Here is a 16,997-nt window from a genome sequence, read left to right on the forward strand (position 1 = left end):
TTGCATTGGCTCTCATAATATGGTGATTAATCTTGCATTAGACATGCACTAACTCCTAAAAATTGTATCTCCCTTGGTTACTCATTCATGAGAAATGTATCTCCAAGATTAGGTGGGGCCTGAGTCTAGGTTAACATACAGTGATATCACTCCTATTCAAGTACTAAACATGCCAACCTGAAGTGTAAAACATCCCCTAGGTGTAGTTAAGGCATCAGTTAGGAGTGAACTGAACACTCATGTTATGGGCAATTAGACTTAAAATAAAGTGTGGACAGCAGTAACGTTACTTTTGAAATGTGATGCTGAGTGAGCACACAGGGGAATTAGCTCAAATGGTAGAGCGCTCGCTTAGCATGCGAGAGGTAGCGGGATCGATGCCCGCATTCTCCATTCTAAAATTTGCATACATTTTACTTTTTAACTTGTAATTGCCATGGTTGTTGCAGAGTAAGAACAGAAAAGTCACAGATGGCTTTCAAATTTGGTGTCATTATAACAACTAAAGTGGTTTAATCAAAAGTGTTTAGGTATTCTATAGCACGTGAGAGGAATTTGATTTCTTATGCAATCTCAAAATGAAAATTTCACACCTTCCATTTTCATTTCGTCTTATTTTACTTGACATTCTTTCCTCTGAAGGATGTATAAAAGTGAAGTTCCTTGCAAAACAAGAGCAGAGGAATATCCAGAAACGGTTTTCCTTAATAAAAAATGATGAGTCTGCATACCATATTTAAGTGGGAGCCCGGCTAGCTCAGTCGGTAGAGCTATGAGACTCTTAATCTCAGGGTCGTGGGTTCGAGCCCCACGTTGGGCGAAAACGAGTATTTTTTGCTGGATGATTGCATTGGCTCTCATAATATGGTGATTAATCTTGCATTAGACATGCACTAACTCCTAAAAATTGTATCTCCCTTGGTTACTCATTCATGAGAAATGTATCTCCAAGATTAGGTGGGGCCTGAGTCTAGGTTAACATACAGTGATATCACTCCTATTCAAGTACTAAACATGCCAACCTGAAGTGTAAAACATCCCCTAGGTGTAGTTAAGGCATCAGTTAGGAGTGAACTGAACACTCATGTTATGGGCAATTAGACTTAAAATAAAGTGTGGACAGCAGTAACGTTACTTTTGAAATGTGATGCTGAGTGAGCACACAGGGGAATTAGCTCAAATGGTAGAGCGCTCGCTTAGCATGCGACAGGTAGCGGGATCGATGCCCGCATTCTCCATTCTAAAATTTGCATACATTTTACTTTTTAACTTGTAATTGCCATGGTTGTTGCAGAGTAAGAACAGAAAAGTCACAGATGGCTTTCAAATTTGGTGTCATTATAACAACTAAAGTGGTTTAATCAAAAGTGTTTAGGTATTCTATAGCACGTGAGAGGAATTTGATTTCTTATGCAATCTCAAAATGAAAATTTCACACCTTCCATTTTCATTTCGTCTTATTTTACTTGACATTCTTTCCTCTGAAGGATGTATAAAAGTGAAGTTCCTTGCAAAACAAGAGCAGAGGAATATCCAGAAACGGTTTTCCTTAATAAAAAATGATGAGTCTGCATACCTTATTTAAGTGGGAGCCCGGCTAGCTCAGTCGGTAGAGCTATGAGACTCTTAATCTCAGGGTCGTGGGTTCGAGCCCCACGTTGGGCGAAAACGAGTATTTTTTGCTGGATGATTGCATTGGCTCTCATAATATGGTGATTAATCTTGCATTAGACATGCACTAACTCCTAAAAATTGTATCTCCCTTGGTTACTCATTCATGAGAAATGTATCTCCAAGATTAGGTAGGGCCTGAGTCTAGGTTAACATACAGTGATATCACTCCTATTCAAGTACTAAACATGCCAACCTGAAGTGTAAAACATCCCCTAGGTGTAGTTAAGGCATCAGTTAGGAGTGAACTGAACACTCATGTTATGGGCAATTAGACTTAAAATAAAGTGTGGACAGCAGTAACGTTACTTTTGAAATGTGATGCTGAGTGAGCACACAGGGGAATTAGCTCAAATGGTAGAGCGCTCGCTTAGCATGCGAGAGGTAGCGGGATCGATGCCCGCATTCTCCATTCTAAAATTTGCATACATTTTACTTTTTAACTTGTAATTGCCATGGTTGTTGCAGAGTAAGAACAGAAAAGTCACAGATGGCTTTCAAATTTGGTGTCATTATAACAACTAAAGTGGTTTAATCAAAAGTGTTTAGGTATTCTATAGCACGTGAGAGGAATTTGATTTCTTATGCAATCTCAAAATGAAAATTTCACACCTTCCATTTTCATTTCGTCTTATTTTACTTGACATTCTTTCCTCTGAAGGATGTATAAAAGTGAAGTTCCTTGCAAAACAAGAGCAGAGGAATATCCAGAAACAGTTTTCCTTAATAAAAAATGATGAGTCTGCATACCATATTTAAGTGGGAGCCCGGCTAGCTCAGTCGGTAGAGCATGAGACTCTTAATCTCAGGGTCGTGGGTTCGAGCCCCACGTTGGGCGAAAACGAGTATTTTTTGCTGGATGATAGCATTGGCTCTCATAATATGGTGATTAATCTTGCATTAGACATGCACTAACTCCTAAAAATTGTATCTCCCTTGGTTACTCATTCATGAGAAATGTATCTCCAAGATTAGGTAGGGCCTGAGTCTAGGTTAACATACAGTGATATCACTCCTATTCAAGTACTAAACATGCCAACCTGAAGTGTAAAACATCCCCTAGGTGTAGTTAAGGCATCAGTTAGGAGTGAACTGAACACTCATGTTATGGGCAATTAGACTTAAAATAAAGTGTGGACAGCAGTAACGTTACTTTTGAAATGTGATGCTGAGTGAGCACACAGGGGAATTAGCTCAAATGGTAGAGCGCTTGCTTAGCATGCGAGAGGTAGCGGGATCGATGCCCGCATTCTCCATTCTAAAATTTGCATACATTTTACTTTTTAACTTGTAATTGCCATGGTTGTTGCAGAGTAAGAACAGAAAAGTCACAGATGGCTTTCAAATTTGGTGTCATTATAACAACTAAAGTGGTTTAATCAAAAGTGTTTAGGTATTCAATAGCACGTGAGAGGAATTTGATTTCTTATGCAATCTCAAAATGAAAATTTCACACCTTCGATTTTCATTTCGTCTTATTTTACTTGACATTCTTTCCTCTGAAGGATGTATAAAAGTGAAGTTCCTTGCAAAACAAGAGCAGAGGAATATCCAGAAACAGTTTTCCTTAATAAAAAATGATGAGTCTGCATACAATATTTAAGTGGGAGCCCGGCTAGCTCAGTCGGTAGAGCATGAGACTCTTAATCTCAGGGTCGTGGGTTCGAGCCCCACGTTGGGCGAAAACGAGTATTTTTTGCTGGATAATTGCATTGGCTCTCATAATATGGTGATTAATCTTGCATTAGACATGCACTAACTCCTAAAAATTGTATCTCCCTTGGTTACTCATTCATGAGAAATGTATCTCCAAGATTAGGTAGGGCCTGAGTCTAGGTTAACATACAGTGATATCACTCCTATTCAAGTACTAAACATGCCAACCTGAAGTGTAAAACATCCCCTAGGTGTAGTTAAGGCATCAGTTAGGAGTGAACTGAACACTCATGTTATGGGCCATTAGACTTAAAATAAAGTGTGGACAGCAGTAACGTTACTTTTGAAATGTGATGCTGAGTGAGCACACAGGGGAATTAGCTCAAATGGTAGAGCGCTCGCTTAGCATGCGAGAGGTAGCGGGATCGATGCCCGCATTCTCCATTCTAAAATTTGCATACATTTTACTTTTTAACTTGTAATTGCCATGGTTGTTGCAGAGTAAGAACAGAAAAGTCACAGATGGCTTTCAAATTTGGTGTCATTATAACAACTAAAGTGGTTTAATCAAAAGTGTTTAGGTATTCTATAGCACGTGAGAGGAATTTGATTTCTTATGCAATCTCAAAATGAAAATTTCACACCTTCCATTTTCATTTCGTCTTATTTTACTTGACATTCTTTCCTCTGAAGGATGTATAAAAGTGAAGTTCCTTGCAAAACAAGAGCAGAGGAATATCCAGAAACGGTTTTCCTTAATAAAAAATGATGAGTCTGCATACCATATTTCAGTGGGAGCCCGGCTAGCTCAGTCGGTAGAGCATGAGACTCTTAATCTCAGGGTCGTGGGTTCGAGCCCCACGTTGGGCGAAAACGAGTATTTTTTGCTGGATGATTGCATTGGCTCTCATAATATGGTGATTAATCTTGCATTAGACATGCACTAACTCCTAAAAATTGTATCTCCCTTGGTTACTCATTCATGAGAAATGTATCTCCAAGATTAGGTGGGGCCTGAGTCTAGGTTAACATACAGTGATATCACTCCTATTCAAGTACTAAACATGCCAACCTGAAGTGTAAAACATCCCCTAGGTGTAGTTAAGGCATCAGTTAGGAGTGAACTGAACACTCATGTTATGGGCCATTAGACTTAAAATAAAGTGTGGACAGCAGTAACGTTACTTTTGAAATGTGATGCTGAGTGAGCACACAAGGGAATTAGCTCAAATGCTAGAGCGCTCGCTTAGCATGCGAGCGGTAGCGGGATCGATGCCCGCATTCTCCATTCTAAAATTTGCATACATTTTACTTTTTAACTTGTAATTGCCATGGTTGTTGCAGAGTAAGAACAGAAAAGTCACAGATGGCTTTCAAATTTGGTGTCATTATAACAACTAAAGTGGTTTAATCAAAAGTGTTTAGGTATTCTATAGCACGTGAGAGGAATTTGATTTCTTATGCAATCTCAAAATGAAAATTTCACACCTTCCATTTTCATTTCGTCTTATTTTACTTGACATTCTTTCCTCTGAAGGATGTATAAAAGTGAAGTTCCTTGCAAAACAAGAGCAGAGGAATATCCAGAAACGGTTTTCCTTAATAAAAAATGATGAGTCTGCATACCATATTTAAGTGGGAGCCCGGCTAGCTCAGTCGGTAGAGCTATGAGACTCTTAATCTCAGGGTCGTGGGTTCGAGCCCCACGTTGGGCGAAAACGAGTATTTTTTGCTGGATGATTGCATTGGCTCTCATAATATGGTGATTAATCTTGCATTAGACATGCACTAACTCCTAAAAATTGTATCTCCCTTGGTTACTCATTCATGAGAAATGTATCTCCAAGATTAGGTGGGGCCTGAGTCTAGGTTTACATACAGTGATATCACTCCTATTCAAGTACTAAACATGCCAACCTGAAGTGTAAAACATCCCCTAGGTGTAGTTAAGGCATCAGTTAGGAGTGAACTGAACACTCATGTTATGGGCAATTAGACTTAAAATAAAGTGTGGACAGCAGTAACGTTACTTTTGAAATGTGATGCTGAGTGAGCACACAAGGGAATTAGCTCAAATGCTAGAGCGCTCGCTTAGCATGCGAGCGGTAGCGGGATCGATGCCCGCATTCTCCATTCTAAAATTTGCATACATATTACTTTTTAACTTGTAATTGCCATGGTTGTTGCAGAGTAAGAACAGAAAAGTCACAGATGGCTTTCAAATTTGGTGTCATTATAACAACTAAAGTGGTTTAATCAAAAGTGTTTAGGTATTCTATAGCACGTGAGAGGAATTTGATTTCTTATGCAATCTCAAAATGAAAATTTCACACCTTCCATTTTCATTTCGTCTTATTTTACTTGACATTCTTTCCTCTGAAGGATGTATAAAAGTGAAGTTCCTTGCAAAACAAGAGCAGAGGAATATCCAGAAACGGTTTTCCTTAATAAAAAATGATGAGTCTGCATACCATATTTAAGTGGGAGCCCGGCTAGCTCAGTCGGTAGAGCTATGAGACTCTTAATCTCAGGGTCGTGGGTTCGAGCCCCACGTTGGGTGAAAACGAGTATTTTTTGCTGGATGATTGCATTGGCTCTCATAATATGGTGATTAATCTTGCATTAGACATGCACTAACTCCTAAAAATTGTATCTCCCTTGGTTACTCATTCATGAGAAATGTATCTCCAAGATTAGGTGGGGCCTGAGTCTAGGTTAACATACAGTGATATCACTCCTATTCAAGTACTAAACATGCCAACCTGAAGTGTAAAACATCCCCTAGGTGTAGTTAAGGCATCAGTTAGGAGTGAACTGAACACTCATGTTATGGGCAATTAGACTTAAAATAAAGTGTGGACAGCAGTAACGTTACTTTTGAAATGTGATGCTGAGTGAGCACACAGGGGAATTAGCTCAAATGGTAGAGCGCTCGCTTAGCATGCGACAGGTAGCGGGATCGATGCCCGCATTCTCCATTCTAAAACTTGCATATATTTTACTTTTTAACTTGTAATTGCCATGGTTGTTGCAGAGTAAGAACAGAAAAGTCACAGATGGCTTTCAAATTTGGTGTCATTATAACAACTAAAGTGGTTTAATCAAAAGTGTTTAGGTATTCTATAGCACGTGAGAGGAATTTGATTTCTTATGCAATCTCAAAATGAAAATTTCACACCTTCCATTTTCATTTCGTCTTATTTTACTTGACATTCTTTCCTCTGAAGGATGTATAAAAGTGAAGTTCCTTGCAAAACAAGAGCAGAGGAATATCCAGAAACAGTTTTCCTTAATAAAAAATGATGAGTCTGCATACCATATTTAAGTGGGAGCCCGGCTAGCTCAGTCGGTAGAGCTATGAGACTCTTAATCTCAGGGTCGTGGGTTCGAGCCCCACGTTGGGCGAAAACGAGTATTTTTTGCTGGATGATTGCATTGGCTCTCATAATATGGTGATTAATCTTGCATTAGACATGCACTAACTCCTAAAAATTGTATCTCCCTTGGTTACTCATTCATGAGAAATGTATCTCCAAGATTAGGTAGGGCCTGAGTCTAGGTTAACATACAGTGATATCACTCCTATTCAAGTACTAAACATGCCAACCTGAAGTGTAAAACATCCCCTAGGTGTAGTTAAGGCATCAGTTAGGAGTGAACTGAACACTCATGTTATGGGCCATTAGACTTAAAATAAAGTGTGGACAGCAGTAACGTTACTTTTGAAATGTGATGCTGAGTGAGCACACAGGGGAATTAGCTCAAATGGTAGAGCGCTTGCTTAGCATGCGAGAGGTAGCGGGATCGATGCCCGCATTCTCCATTCTAAAATTTGCATACATTTTACTTTTTAACTTGTAATTGCCATGGTTGTTGCAGAGTAAGAACAGAAAAGTCACAGATGGCTTTCAAATTTGGTGTCATTATAACAACTAAAGTGGTTTAATCAAAAGTGTTTAGGTATTCAATAGCACGTGAGAGGAATTTGATTTCTTATGCAATCTCAAAATGAAAATTTCACACCTTCGATTTTCATTTCGTCTTATTTTACTTGACATTCTTTCCTCTGAAGGATGTATAAAAGTGAAGTTCCTTGCAAAACAAGAGCAGAGGAATATCCAGAAACAGTTTTCCTTAATAAAAAATGATGAGTCTGCATACCATATTTAAGTGGGAGCCCGGCTAGCTCAGTCGGTAGAGCATGAGACTCTTAATCTCAGGGTCGTGGGTTCGAGCCCCACGTTGGGCGAAAACGAGTATTTTTTGCTGGATAATTGCATTGGCTCTCATAATATGGTGATTAATCTTGCATTAGACATGCACTAACTCCTAAAAATTGTATCTCCCTTGGTTACTCATTCATGAGAAATGTATCTCCAAGATTAGGTAGGGCCTGAGTCTAGGTTAACATACAGTGATATCACTCCTATTCAAGTACTAAACATGCCAACCTGAAGTGTAAAACATCCCCTAGGTGTAGTTAAGGCATCAGTTAGGAGTGAACTGAACACTCATGTTATGGGCCATTAGACTTAAAATAAAGTGTGGACAGCAGTAACGTTACTTTTGAAATGTGATGCTGAGTGAGCACACAGGGGAATTAGCTCAAATGGTAGAGCGCTCGCTTAGCATGCGAGAGGTAGCGGGATCGATGCCCGCATTCTCCATTCTAAAATTTGCATACATTTTACTTTTTAACTTGTAATTGCCATGGTTGTTGCAGAGTAAGAACAGAAAAGTCACAGATGGCTTTCAAATTTGGTGTCATTATAACAACTAAAGTGGTTTAATCAAAAGTGTTTAGGTATTCTATAGCACGTGAGAGGAATTTGATTTCTTATGCAATCTCAAAATGAAAATTTCACACCTTCCATTTTCATTTCGTCTTATTTTACTTGACATTCTTTCCTCTGAAGGATGTATAAAAGTGAAGTTCCTTGCAAAACAAGAGCAGAGGAATATCCAGAAACGGTTTTCCTTAATAAAAAATGATGAGTCTGCATACCATATTTCAGTGGGAGCCCGGCTAGCTCAGTCGGTAGAGCATGAGACTCTTAATCTCAGGGTCGTGGGTTCGAGCCCCACGTTGGGCGAAAACGAGTATTTTTTGCTGGATGATTGCATTGGCTCTCATAATATGGTGATTAATCTTGCATTAGACATGCACTAACTCCTAAAAATTGTATCTCCCTTGGTTACTCATTCATGAGAAATGTATCTCCAAGATTAGGTGGGGCCTGAGTCTAGGTTTACATACAGTGATATCACTCCTATTCAAGTACTAAACATGCCAACCTGAAGTGTAAAACATCCCCTAGGTGTAGTTAAGGCATCAGTTAGGAGTGAACTGAACACTCATGTTATGGGCAATTAGACTTAAAATAAAGTGTGGACAGCAGTAACGTTACTTTTGAAATGTGATGCTGAGTGAGCACACAAGGGAATTAGCTCAAATGCTAGAGCGCTCGCTTAGCATGCGAGCGGTAGCGGGATCGATGCCCGCATTCTCCATTCTAAAATTTGCATACATATTACTTTTTAACTTGTAATTGCCATGGTTGTTGCAGAGTAAGAACAGAAAAGTCACAGATGGCTTTCAAATTTGGTGTCATTATAACAACTAAAGTGGTTTAATCAAAAGTGTTTAGGTATTCTATAGCACGTGAGAGGAATTTGATTTCTTATGCAATCTCAAAATGAAAATTTCACACCTTCCATTTTCATTTCGTCTTATTTTACTTGACATTCTTTCCTCTGAAGGATGTATAAAAGTGAAGTTCCTTGCAAAACAAGAGCAGAGGAATATCCAGAAACGGTTTTCCTTAATAAAAAATGATGAGTCTGCATACCATATTTAAGTGGGAGCCCGGCTAGCTCAGTCGGTAGAGCTATGAGACTCTTAATCTCAGGGTCGTGGGTTCGAGCCCCACGTTGGGCGAAAACGAGTATTTTTTGCTGGATGATTGCATTGGCTCTCATAATATGGTGATTAATCTTGCATTAGACATGCACTAACTCCTAAAAATTGTATCTCCCTTGGTTACTCATTCATGAGAAATGTATCTCCAAGATTAGGTGGGGCCTGAGTCTAGGTTAACATACAGTGATATCACTCCTATTCAAGTACTAAACATGCCAACCTGAAGTGTAAAACATCCCCTAGGTGTAGTTAAGGCATCAGTTAGGAGTGAACTGAACACTCATGTTATGGGCAATTAGACTTAAAATAAAGTGTGGACAGCAGTAACGTTACTTTTGAAATGTGATGCTGAGTGAGCACACAGGGGAATTAGCTCAAATGGTAGAGCGCTCGCTTAGCATGCGACAGGTAGCGGGATCGATGCCCGCATTCTCCATTCTAAAACTTGCATATATTTTACTTTTTAACTTGTAATTGCCATGGTTGTTGCAGAGTAAGAACAGAAAAGTCACAGATGGCTTTCAAATTTGGTGTCATTATAACAACTAAAGTGGTTTAATCAAAAGTGTTTAGGTATTCTATAGCACGTGAGAGGAATTTGATTTCTTATGCAATCTCAAAATGAAAATTTCACACCTTCCATTTTCATTTCGTCTTATTTTACTTGACATTCTTTCCTCTGAAGGATGTATAAAAGTGAAGTTCCTTGCAAAACAAGAGCAGAGGAATATCCAGAAACAGTTTTCCTTAATAAAAAATGATGAGTCTGCATACCATATTTAAGTGGGAGCCCGGCTAGCTCAGTCGGTAGAGCTATGAGACTCTTAATCTCAGGGTCGTGGGTTCGAGCCCCACGTTGGGCGAAAACGAGTATTTTTTGCTGGATGATTGCATTGGCTCTCATAATATGGTGATTAATCTTGCATTAGACATGCACTAACTCCTAAAAATTGTATCTCCCTTGGTTACTCATTCATGAGAAATGTATCTCCAAGATTAGGTAGGGCCTGAGTCTAGGTTAACATACAGTGATATCACTCCTATTCAAGTACTAAACATGCCAACCTGAAGTGTAAAACATCCCCTAGGTGTAGTTAAGGCATCAGTTAGGAGTGAACTGAACACTCATGTTATGGGCAATTAGACTTAAAATAAAGTGTGGACAGCAGTAACGTTACTTTTGAAATGTGATGCTGAGTGAGCACACAGGGGAATTAGCTCAAATGGTAGAGCGCTCGCTTAGCATGCGAGAGGTAGCGGGATCGATGCCCGCATTCTCCATTCTAAAATTTGCATACATTTTACTTTTTAACTTGTAATTGCCATGGTTGTTGCAGAGTAAGAACAGAAAAGTCACAGATGGCTTTCAAATTTGGTGTCATTATAACAACTAAAGTGGTTTAATCAAAAGTGTTTAGGTATTCTATAGCACGTGAGAGGAATTTGATTTCTTATGCAATCTCAAAATGAAAATTTCACACCTTCCATTTTCATTTCGTCTTATTTTACTTGACATTCTTTCCTCTGAAGGATGTATAAAAGTGAAGTTCCTTGCAAAACAAGAGCAGAGGAATATCCAGAAACGGTTTTCCTTAATAAAAAATGATGAGTCTGCATACCATATTTAAGTGGGAGCCCGGCTAGCTCAGTCGGTAGAGCTATGAGACTCTTAATCTCAGGGTCGTGGGTTCGAGCCCCACGTTGGGTGAAAACGAGTATTTTTTGCTGGATGATTGCATTGGCTCTCATAATATGGTGATTAATCTTGCATTAGACATGCACTAACTCCTAAAAATTGTATCTCCCTTGGTTACTCATTCATGAGAAATGTATCTCCAAGATTAGGTGGGGCCTGAGTCTAGGTTAACATACAGTGATATCACTCCTATTCAAGTACTAAACATGCCAACCTGAAGTGTAAAACATCCCCTAGGTGTAGTTAAGGCATCAGTTAGGAGTGAACTGAACACTCATGTTATGGGCAATTAGACTTAAAATAAAGTGTGGACAGCAGTAACGTTACTTTTGAAATGTGATGCTGAGTGAGCACACAGGGGAATTAGCTCAAATGGTAGAGCGCTCGCTTAGCATGCGACAGGTAGCGGGATCGATGCCCGCATTCTCCATTCTAAAATTTGCATACATTTTACTTTTTAACTTGTAATTGCCATGGTTGTTGCAGAGTAAGAACAGAAAAGTCACAGATGGCTTTCAAATTTGGTGTCATTATAACAACTAAAGTGGTTTAATCAAAAGTGTTTAGGTATTCTATAGCACGTGAGAGGAATTTGATTTCTTATGCAATCTCAAAATGAAAATTTCACACCTTCCATTTTCATTTCGTCTTATTTTACTTGACATTCTTTCCTCTGAAGGATGTATAAAAGTGAAGTTCCTTGCAAAACAAGAGCAGAGGAATATCCAGAAACGGTTTTCCTTAATAAAAAATGATGAGTCTGCATACCATATTTAAGTGGGAGCCCGGCTAGCTCAGTCGGTAGAGCTATGAGACTCTTAATCTCAGGGTCGTGGGTTCGAGCCCCACGTTGGGCGAAAACGAGTATTTTTTGCTGGATGATTGCATTGGCTCTCATAATATGGTGATTAATCTTGCATTAGACATGCACTAACTCCTAAAAATTGTATCTCCCTTGGTTACTCATTCATGAGAAATGTATCTCCAAGATTAGGTAGGGCCTGAGTCTAGGTTAACATACAGTGATATCACTCCTATTCAAGTACTAAACATGCCAACCTGAAGTGTAAAACATCCCCTAGGTGTAGTTAAGGCATCAGTTAGGAGTGAACTGAACACTCATGTTATGGGCAATTAGACTTAAAATAAAGTGTGGACAGCAGTAACGTTACTTTTGAAATGTGATGCTGAGTGAGCACACAGGGGAATTAGCTCAAATGGTAGAGCGCTCGCTTAGCATGCGAGAGGTAGCGGGATCGATGCCCGCATTCTCCATTCTAAAATTTGCATACATTTTACTTTTTAACTTGTAATTGCCATGGTTGTTGCAGAGTAAGAACAGAAAAGTCACAGATGGCTTTCAAATTTGGTGTCATTATAACAACTAAAGTGGTTTAATCAAAAGTGTTTAGGTATTCTATAGCACGTGAGAGGAATTTGATTTCTTATGCAATCTCAAAATGAAAATTTCACACCTTCCATTTTCATTTCGTCTTATTTTACTTGACATTCTTTCCTCTGAAGGATGTATAAAAGTGAAGTTCCTTGCAAAACAAGAGCAGAGGAATATCCAGAAACAGTTTTCCTTAATAAAAAATGATGAGTCTGCATACCATATTTAAGTGGGAGCCCGGCTAGCTCAGTCGGTAGAGCATGAGACTCTTAATCTCAGGGTCGTGGGTTCGAGCCCCACGTTGGGCGAAAACGAGTATTTTTTGCTGGATGATAGCATTGGCTCTCATAATATGGTGATTAATCTTGCATTAGACATGCACTAACTCCTAAAAATTGTATCTCCCTTGGTTACTCATTCATGAGAAATGTATCTCCAAGATTAGGTAGGGCCTGAGTCTAGGTTAACATACAGTGATATCACTCCTATTCAAGTACTAAACATGCCAACCTGAAGTGTAAAACATCCCCTAGGTGTAGTTAAGGCATCAGTTAGGAGTGAACTGAACACTCATGTTATGGGCAATTAGACTTAAAATAAAGTGTGGACAGCAGTAACGTTACTTTTGAAATGTGATGCTGAGTGAGCACACAGGGGAATTAGCTCAAATGGTAGAGCGCTCGCTTAGCATGCGAGAGGTAGCGGGATCGATGCCCGCATTCTCCATTCTAAAATTTGCATACATTTTACTTTTTAACTTGTAATTGCCATGGTTGTTGCAGAGTAAGAACAGAAAAGTCACAGATGGCTTTCAAATTTGGTGTCATTATAACAACTAAAGTGGTTTAATCAAAAGTGTTTAGGTATTCTATAGCACGTGAGAGGAATTTGATTTCTTATGCAATCTCAAAATGAAAATTTCACACCTTCGATTTTCATTTCGTCTTATTTTACTTGACATTCTTTCCTCTGAAGGATGTATAAAAGTGAAGTTCCTTGCAAAACAAGAGCAGAGGAATATCCAGAAACAGTTTTCCTTAATAAAAAATGATGAGTCTGCATACCATATTTAAGTGGGAGCCCGGCTAGCTCAGTCGGTAGAGCATGAGACTCTTAATCTCAGGGTCGTGGGTTCGAGCCCCACGTTGGGCGAAAACGAGTATTTTTTGCTGGATAATTGCATTGGCTCTCATAATATGGTGATTAATCTTGCATTAGACATGCACTAACTCCTAAAAATTGTATCTCCCTTGGTTACTCATTCATGAGAAATGTATCTCCAAGATTAGGTAGGGCCTGAGTCTAGGTTAACATACAGTGATATCACTCCTATTCAAGTACTAAACATGCCAACCTGAAGTGTAAAACATCCCCTAGGTGTAGTTAAGGCATCAGTTAGGAGTGAACTGAACACTCATGTTATGGGCCATTAGACTTAAAATAAAGTGTGGACAGCAGTAACGTTACTTTTGAAATGTGATGCTGAGTGAGCACACAGGGGAATTAGCTCAAATGGTAGAGCGCTCGCTTAGCATGCGAGAGGTAGCGGGATCGATGCCCGCATTCTCCATTCTAAAATTTGCATACATTTTACTTTTTAACTTGTAATTGCCATGGTTGTTGCAGAGTAAGAACAGAAAAGTCACAGATGGCTTTCAAATTTGGTGTCATTATAACAACTAAAGTGGTTTAATCAAAAGTGTTTAGGTATTCTATAGCACGTGAGAGGAATTTGATTTCTTATGCAATCTCAAAATGAAAATTTCACACCTTCCATTTTCATTTCGTCTTATTTTACTTGACATTCTTTCCTCTGAAGGATGTATAAAAGTGAAGTTCCTTGCAAAACAAGAGCAGAGGAATATCCAGAAACGGTTTTCCTTAATAAAAAATGATGAGTCTGCATACCATATTTCAGTGGGAGCCCGGCTAGCTCAGTCGGTAGAGCATGAGACTCTTAATCTCAGGGTCGTGGGTTCGAGCCCCACGTTGGGCGAAAACGAGTATTTTTTGCTGGATGATTGCATTGGCTCTCATAATATGGTGATTAATCTTGCATTAGACATGCACTAACTCCTAAAAATTGTATCTCCCTTGGTTACTCATTCATGAGAAATGTATCTCCAAGATTAGGTGGGGCCTGAGTCTAGGTTAACATACAGTGATATCACTCCTATTCAAGTACTAAACATGCCAACCTGAAGTGTAAAACATCCCCTAGGTGTAGTTAAGGCATCAGTTAGGAGTGAACTGAACACTCATGTTATGGGCCATTAGACTTAAAATAAAGTGTGGACAGCAGTAACGTTACTTTTGAAATGTGATGCTGAGTGAGCACACAAGGGAATTAGCTCAAATGCTAGAGCGCTCGCTTAGCATGCGAGCGGTAGCGGGATCGATGCCCGCATTCTCCATTCTAAAATTTGCATACATTTTACTTTTTAACTTGTAATTGCCATGGTTGTTGCAGAGTAAGAACAGAAAAGTCACAGATGGCTTTCAAATTTGGTGTCATTATAACAACTAAAGTGGTTTAATCAAAAGTGTTTAGGTATTCTATAGCACGTGAGAGGAATTTGATTTCTTATGCAATCTCAAAATGAAAATTTCACACCTTCCATTTTCATTTCGTCTTATTTTACTTGACATTCTTTCCTCTGAAGGATGTATAAAAGTGAAGTTCCTTGCAAAACAAGAGCAGAGGAATATCCAGAAACGGTTTTCCTTAATAAAAAATGATGAGTCTGCATACCATATTTAAGTGGGAGCCCGGCTAGCTCAGTCGGTAGAGCTATGAGACTCTTAATCTCAGGGTCGTGGGTTCGAGCCCCACGTTGGGCGAAAACGAGTATTTTTTGCTGGATGATTGCATTGGCTCTCATATTATGGTGATTAATCTTGCATTAGACATGCACTAACTCCTAAAAATTGTATCTCCCTTGGTTACTCATTCATGAGAAATGTATCTCCAAGATTAGGTGGGGCCTGAGTCTAGGTTTACATACAGTGATATCACTCCTATTCAAGTACTAAACATGCCAACCTGAAGTGTAAAACATCCCCTAGGTGTAGTTAAGGCATCAGTTAGGAGTGAACTGAACACTCATGTTATGGGCAATTAGACTTAAAATAAAGTGTGGACAGCAGTAACGTTACTTTTGAAATGTGATGCTGAGTGAGCACACAGGGGAATTAGCTCAAATGGTAGAGCGCTCGCTTAGCATGCGACAGGTAGCGGGATCGATGCCCGCATTCTCCATTCTAAAATTTGCATATATTTTACTTTTTAACTTGTAATTGCCATGGTTGTTGCAGAGTAAGAACAGAAAAGTCACAGATGGCTTTCAAATTTGGTGTCATTATAACAACTAAAGTGGTTTAATCAAAAGTGTTTAGGTATTCTATAGCACGTGAGAGGAATTTGATTTCTTATGCAATCTCAAAATGAAAATTTCACACCTTCCATTTTCATTTCGTCTTATTTTACTTGACATTCTTTCCTCTGAAGGATGTATAAAAGTGAAGTTCCTTGCAAAACAAGAGCAGAGGAATATCCAGAAACAGTTTTCCTTAATAAAAAATGATGAGTCTGCATACCATATTTAAGTGGGAGCCCGGCTAGCTCAGTCGGTAGAGCATGAGACTCTTAATCTCAGGATCGTGGGTTCGAGCCCCACGTTGCTGGATGATAGCATTGGCTCTCATAATATGGTGATTAATCTTGCATTAGACATGCACTAACTCCTAAAAATTGTATCTCCCTTGGTTACTCATTCATGAGAAATGTATCTCCAAGATTAGGTGGGGCCTGAGTCTAGGTTTACATACAGTGATATCACTCCTATTCAAGTACTAAACATGCCAACCTGAAGTGTAAAACATCCCCTAGGTGTAGTTAAGGCATCAGTTAGGAGTGAACTGAACACTCATGTTATGGGCAATTAGACTTAAAATAAAGTGTGGACAGCAGTAACGTTACTTTTGAAATGTGATGCTGAGTGAGCACACAGGGGAATTAGCTCAAATGGTAGAGCGCTCGCTTAGCATGCGACAGGTAGCGGGATCGATGCCCGCATTCTCCATTCTAAAACTTGCATATATTTTACTTTTTAACTTGTAATTGCCATGGTTGTTGCAGAGTAAGAACAGAAAAGTCACAGATGGCTTTCAAATTTGGTGTCATTATAACAACTAAAGTGGTTTAATCAAAAGTGTTTAGGTATTCTATAGCACGTGAGAGGAATTTGATTTCTTATGCAATCTCAAAATGAAAATTTCACACCTTCCATTTTCATTTCGTCTTATTTTACTTGACATTCTTTCCTCTGAAGGATGTATAAAAGTGAAGTTCCTTGCAAAACAAGAGCAGAGGAATATCCAGAAACAGTTTTCCTTAATAAAAAATGATGAGTCTGCATACCATATTTAAGTGGGAGCCCGGCTAGCTCAGTCGGTAGAGCATGAGACTCTTAATCTCAGGGTCGTGGGTTCGAGCCCCACGTTGGGCGAAAACGAGTATTTTTTGCTGGATGATAGCATTGGCTCTCATAATATGGTGATTAATCTTGCATTAGACATGCACTAACTCCTAAAAATTGTATCTCCCTTGGTTACTCATTCATGAGAAATGTATCTCCAAGATTAGGTAGGGCCTGAGTCTA

At 39.1% G+C, this 16,997-nt stretch overlaps 17 non-coding genes across 17 annotated transcripts; all 17 read left to right on the forward strand.

Annotated features, from left to right (window-relative positions):
- Positions 1-320: 320 nt before the first annotated feature.
- On the forward strand, positions 321-393 carry TRNAA-AGC (transfer RNA alanine (anticodon AGC)). Its single transcript has one exon. It is a non-coding gene; the product is annotated as a tRNA-Ala (tRNA).
- A 1,617-nt stretch (positions 394-2,010) lies between these two features.
- On the forward strand, positions 2,011-2,083 carry TRNAA-AGC (transfer RNA alanine (anticodon AGC)). Its single transcript has one exon. It is a non-coding gene; the product is annotated as a tRNA-Ala (tRNA).
- Positions 2,084-2,436: 353 nt separating this feature from the next.
- On the forward strand, positions 2,437-2,509 carry TRNAK-CUU (transfer RNA lysine (anticodon CUU)). The gene has a single exon. It is a non-coding gene; the product is annotated as a tRNA-Lys (tRNA).
- Positions 2,510-3,280: 771 nt separating this feature from the next.
- On the forward strand, positions 3,281-3,353 carry TRNAK-CUU (transfer RNA lysine (anticodon CUU)). The gene has a single exon. It is a non-coding gene; the product is annotated as a tRNA-Lys (tRNA).
- A 345-nt stretch (positions 3,354-3,698) lies between these two features.
- TRNAA-AGC (transfer RNA alanine (anticodon AGC)) lies at positions 3,699-3,771 on the forward strand. Its single transcript has one exon. It is a non-coding gene; the product is annotated as a tRNA-Ala (tRNA).
- A 353-nt stretch (positions 3,772-4,124) lies between these two features.
- TRNAK-CUU (transfer RNA lysine (anticodon CUU)) lies at positions 4,125-4,197 on the forward strand. Its single transcript has one exon. It is a non-coding gene; the product is annotated as a tRNA-Lys (tRNA).
- A 3,306-nt stretch (positions 4,198-7,503) lies between these two features.
- On the forward strand, positions 7,504-7,576 carry TRNAK-CUU (transfer RNA lysine (anticodon CUU)). The gene has a single exon. It is a non-coding gene; the product is annotated as a tRNA-Lys (tRNA).
- A 345-nt stretch (positions 7,577-7,921) lies between these two features.
- On the forward strand, positions 7,922-7,994 carry TRNAA-AGC (transfer RNA alanine (anticodon AGC)). Its single transcript has one exon. It is a non-coding gene; the product is annotated as a tRNA-Ala (tRNA).
- A 353-nt stretch (positions 7,995-8,347) lies between these two features.
- TRNAK-CUU (transfer RNA lysine (anticodon CUU)) lies at positions 8,348-8,420 on the forward strand. The gene has a single exon. It is a non-coding gene; the product is annotated as a tRNA-Lys (tRNA).
- Positions 8,421-10,455: 2,035 nt separating this feature from the next.
- On the forward strand, positions 10,456-10,528 carry TRNAA-AGC (transfer RNA alanine (anticodon AGC)). Its single transcript has one exon. It is a non-coding gene; the product is annotated as a tRNA-Ala (tRNA).
- A 1,617-nt stretch (positions 10,529-12,145) lies between these two features.
- TRNAA-AGC (transfer RNA alanine (anticodon AGC)) lies at positions 12,146-12,218 on the forward strand. Its single transcript has one exon. It is a non-coding gene; the product is annotated as a tRNA-Ala (tRNA).
- Positions 12,219-12,571: 353 nt separating this feature from the next.
- TRNAK-CUU (transfer RNA lysine (anticodon CUU)) lies at positions 12,572-12,644 on the forward strand. The gene has a single exon. It is a non-coding gene; the product is annotated as a tRNA-Lys (tRNA).
- Positions 12,645-12,989: 345 nt separating this feature from the next.
- TRNAA-AGC (transfer RNA alanine (anticodon AGC)) lies at positions 12,990-13,062 on the forward strand. Its single transcript has one exon. It is a non-coding gene; the product is annotated as a tRNA-Ala (tRNA).
- Positions 13,063-13,415: 353 nt separating this feature from the next.
- On the forward strand, positions 13,416-13,488 carry TRNAK-CUU (transfer RNA lysine (anticodon CUU)). The gene has a single exon. It is a non-coding gene; the product is annotated as a tRNA-Lys (tRNA).
- Positions 13,489-13,833: 345 nt separating this feature from the next.
- TRNAA-AGC (transfer RNA alanine (anticodon AGC)) lies at positions 13,834-13,906 on the forward strand. The gene has a single exon. It is a non-coding gene; the product is annotated as a tRNA-Ala (tRNA).
- A 353-nt stretch (positions 13,907-14,259) lies between these two features.
- TRNAK-CUU (transfer RNA lysine (anticodon CUU)) lies at positions 14,260-14,332 on the forward strand. The gene has a single exon. It is a non-coding gene; the product is annotated as a tRNA-Lys (tRNA).
- Positions 14,333-16,771: 2,439 nt separating this feature from the next.
- Positions 16,772-16,844, forward strand: TRNAK-CUU (transfer RNA lysine (anticodon CUU)). Its single transcript has one exon. It is a non-coding gene; the product is annotated as a tRNA-Lys (tRNA).
- Positions 16,845-16,997: the final 153 nt, after the last annotated feature.

This window comes from Triturus cristatus, chromosome 4_1 (assembly GCF_964204655.1).
Source record: "Triturus cristatus chromosome 4_1, aTriCri1.1, whole genome shotgun sequence".
Taxonomy (NCBI): domain Eukaryota; kingdom Metazoa; phylum Chordata; class Amphibia; order Caudata; family Salamandridae; genus Triturus; species Triturus cristatus.